Here is a 3,996-nt window from a genome sequence, read left to right as displayed (position 1 = left end):
CCTCCTTTTATTCCTTCTCCTCTTCTTCCTCCTCCCCCCCACTTCTCCTCTCCCCTTCCTCCTCCTCTTCCAAATTCTCATCCTCTTCCTTCTCCTTCTTTTTCTCATCCTCTTCCTCCTCCTCCCCCTCGATTCCCCCTCCTTCTCCTCCTCCATCTCCTCCTCCTTCTCCTCCCTCTTCTCCTTCTCATCTCTCCTCTTCCTCCTCCTCATCAACATCATCATCTCTCCTCTTTTTCCTCTTCCTCCTCCTCCTCCTCCTTGTCTTCGTTTTTCATCCCCTTTCCTCTTCTTCAGTCTCCTCCTCCTCCTCTGTCTCCTCCTCCTCCTCTGTCTTCTCCTCCACCTCTGTCTCTTCCTCCTCCTCTTCTTTATCATTACCCCCCCTACTCCTCCTCTGTAGTCTCCTTGCTCTGAGACCTCCGATGTGGACTCCTCTGGCTCCCTGTCTCCGTCTCTCCCTGTGGCTAGCCCCTCACCTCTGTAGATCCTGTTGCACCTCCTCAGCTGCTGGTATTCATCTTTGGCCTCCAGTGACCCTCCATGATCGGAGGCGTAGTAGGTGAGCGTGGAGTTCTTCAGACCGTTCTAGTCAAGGGCATGGAGGGCTTTACCTGTGAAGAAGGTGGAAGGTGTCAGAGAGAGCACCCACATGGTTCTCAGCTGGGGACACGTGCTTTCAATTCTATGCGCAAGACACCTTGTACTGGACCATAACAGAAAGAGCCCCCTGCCCAGAGCCCACAGGGACACGTGTGATCATGGTGCTGAGACTGTTATGCCCAGGTCTGCTTAGCACCGTGTCACCTCGAAAACCAGGAAAGACTTGCAAAAAATATCCAGGACGTTGCCAGCAGGCGTGGTTTCGATGTGCGGTGCCCGTTGGGTCAAGTGCCCTAAAAAAAGTGTGAGAGAATGGCCTGGGGCAGGGAAAATCAATGACAGATTCCAGCCCACGTGGAAGGAACCACAACCAATAGCAGTAATATATACAATGTTCATTATCCACAGAGCAGGTGACATCTACAAACCAAGCTCCCTGCACCGCGGAGACCAGTGGTCCTTCCTACCCCTGAAGGCACAGAGGCCAATTCACGAGGGATGTGAGCTGCTGTACTCCTTGGGGACATCTGCCTCTCACCTAGCTCAGATGTCAGGATATTCGTGCAAGGACGTGTCACCTGACCTGCGAGGGCTTCCATGTCTCCAGGAAACCCTCGCAGATGGCAGAGTCTGCAAGTTCTTGCTTCTCTCTAGCGTGTCCCCAAGCCCCGAAAGCAGAGCCCTGCTTTCGGGGCTTGGGGACACGATGCTGAAAGCTAACATTTTCTCTCTGCTTCCTGTAACCACTAAGGGTGATGATGAATGACAGCTCCTCACAAAACTGATTGCTAACAAAATGATTGGTTTTGTGCAAAATTAGACGATCACTGGGAAGAAATGAACAAACAAGGAACACGAGTTGGGTGTACTCTCCCCTGTTCTTGATCTTGACTTACCTACAAACTACTCCATCTCCTCCACGTTGTCTCTGTATAAACTGTGGCAGCTTCTCCTGAGGAAGGCTTTCGAGGTCACAAAGGAGTGTGGACGTGCAGCAGGGACACAAAGAGGATAAAGTGCCTGTCTTTGTTTGTGAAAGAAGAAAACCACTTGAATTATGGACGGGAGATGATGGCGTCCACAGTGGACCTTCAATGTGCTACGTCCATGACCTGGGTTCACCTACTGGGATTTTACTATGAGGGGTCCCCCAAAATCGCATGGGTGAGACCATGCAAGAAAGTTCACAGGTAAAATGATTAGATTACTAGAGGTGTGACCTAGAAGTGGTTTAATCCACTTGGATGAACTCACTGGGTGGTGACTGTAGCAGGTGGGGTGTGGCTGGAGGAGGGGATCTCTGGGCTGTGCCTTTGGGGTCTCTATCCTGTCCCTCATGAGCAGAGCTCTCTCTGCTTCCTGGTGCCCTGTCCTGAGCTGTTCTCCTCCTCCAGTCCCTTCCGCCATTTTGTTCTGCTCCCCTTGGGCCAGAGCCATTAAGTCGGCCAACCATGGACTGAACCTTGATAACCATGAGCCTCAAATAAACTCTTCTTCCTCCAAATGTTCTTTTTGGGACTTTTGATCACAGTGGCAATTTTGTCTGAGTAAAACAACATCCACGGTCAGAATAGTACAGGAAGATATTTTGAGAGGGAGGGACGGGACACCCCATCGACCCACCCTGTGTTACAGAACATTGCCATCATTATTATTTTATTATTAGGTGCTGCTAATTTCTGACTTTCTTTAATTTATAAATATCTTCATAGGTATGTACACATAGGGAAATAGCTATATATTGTAGTATATGGATGAATATTTATTTATTACTTATATATGAATGGTTGGGTACTCTCTGGGTTTTCAGGCATTCCCTGGGCCTTGGAAGGAGTCCCTGATGCACGACCACTACTTGGATACTTCCCAGTGTAACCTGGGTAACTTAACGCAGAGATCTGAGTGTGGAAACCAATTCATAGGAAGAGGTTGGACCTTTACTTTTTCTTTTTCTTTTTTTTTTTTTTTTAGCACCAGAGATGTAACCCAGGGGTGTTTCACCAGTGAGTCCCTTCCCCAGTCCTTTTGATATGTTATTTACAGAGTGTCACTGTGTCTCTTACGGCCTCTCTAAGTTGATAAGGCTAGCCTCCAACTTGCCCATCCTCCTGCCTCAGCCTCCCCAGCTGCTAGGATGACAGACATGGGCAAAGTGACTCCATAAAGAAATCCTTCAACATATACACTGTGGAATACTGTGTAGCCATGAAGAAGGATAGCTTCCTTTCCTTTGTGAATGAAGTGTGAGTTTGGACCTTTTCAATGCACCTGCTGCTATGGGACCCCAGGTTGTCCCACGGCTCAGAACCTGCCCCCCCCGCGATAGTGAGGGTCCCCACCTTTGGATGTAGGCCGTGTCTTCCTGCAGCATCTATCTGGTGGTGCTCCCCACATCCATGGGCTGCTGGTGACCTGGTGGTTCCGCAATGAGCACACAGTTTTCCAGCGTCGCAGGAACCCACAGCTGGAGAACCATGTGGTAAAGATGAGGCTGGCCGTGCCCCTGACTGCGGTCCAGGGATCCGAGAGGAGGCTTCTGAGCTTGGTGGCTGTGAGCATCAGGACGCCTAGAGCCAGGATGCGGGTGTAGTGGCTGAAAGGGGCAGCCATGATGACCCCTAGCTCTGGGGGTCTGTCAGGGTCGGAGTCATTGATCAGGGTGAAGGGAAGCTCGTAGAAGTAGTGGAAACCATGGTTCACCGGGTGGTAGCAGTGGTCCCCGCGGAATGCGCAGCTCACGCCCTGGTGCCACTTTCCTGCAAGCTGGGGTGGGTGGTCAGCCACACCAAGGGCGCATGCTATTGCCTGGGTAAAAGAACCCCGGGGGCATTCGGATGCGGTCAGGGGAAAGAAAACCTCCAAAGAGGAGATCCTGAATCAGTGGAGGCCATGAGTGACCTCAGCCAAGACTTGCTTTTGGTTTTTGGTTCCAGGGATTGAACTCAGGGCCACTCAACTTCCGAGTCCCATCCCCGGCCTTTTTTGTGTTTTATTTAGAGACAGGGTCTCGCTGAGTTACTTGGGGCCTCGCTAAACTGCTGAGGTGGGCCTCTAACTTGTGGTCCTCCTGCCTTAGCCTCCCAAGCTACTGGAATTACAGGCAGCGGAGCCAGGCTCTGAAAAACTTTCTGATTCTTTGGGGCTGAAGAAGATAGACAGGTTTATAGAAGGAAAGAACACAAAATATATATCAAAGAACCCCAAACCTCTGCAATGAGGAGAACTTCTGAACTGGAAACCATCCTAGAGGGCCCGAGTAGAGCCAGATACCAACTCTAGAGGCGGAGAATGATGAAAGTTTTTTTCTTTTTCCTCCATAGGAAATTGGCCCCTTGACAATTGGATGGGAGAGGAATCAGGTGTACGAGGGCGCATACCTACAAGGCCGGTGGC

The 3,996-nt window shown here is 50.6% G+C and overlaps 1 long non-coding RNA gene across 1 annotated transcript; it reads right to left on the bottom strand.

Moving 5' to 3' along the window:
* Positions 1–340: 340 nt before the first annotated feature.
* On the bottom strand, positions 341–3,756 carry LOC144371475 (uncharacterized). Its single transcript, XR_013431458.1, has 3 exons — positions 2,943–3,756; positions 1,500–1,627; positions 341–614 (listed from the first exon to the last, which is right to left on the bottom strand). It is a non-coding gene; the product is annotated as an uncharacterized LOC144371475 (long non-coding RNA).
* Between the last annotated feature and the right edge of the window lie 240 nt (positions 3,757–3,996).

This window comes from Ictidomys tridecemlineatus, chromosome 16, assembly GCF_052094955.1.
Source record: "Ictidomys tridecemlineatus isolate mIctTri1 chromosome 16, mIctTri1.hap1, whole genome shotgun sequence".
NCBI lineage: Eukaryota > Metazoa > Chordata > Mammalia > Rodentia > Sciuridae > Ictidomys > Ictidomys tridecemlineatus.
Note: the sequence above shows the minus strand (reverse complement) of the source record. Positions and strands in the feature narration are given on the sequence as shown.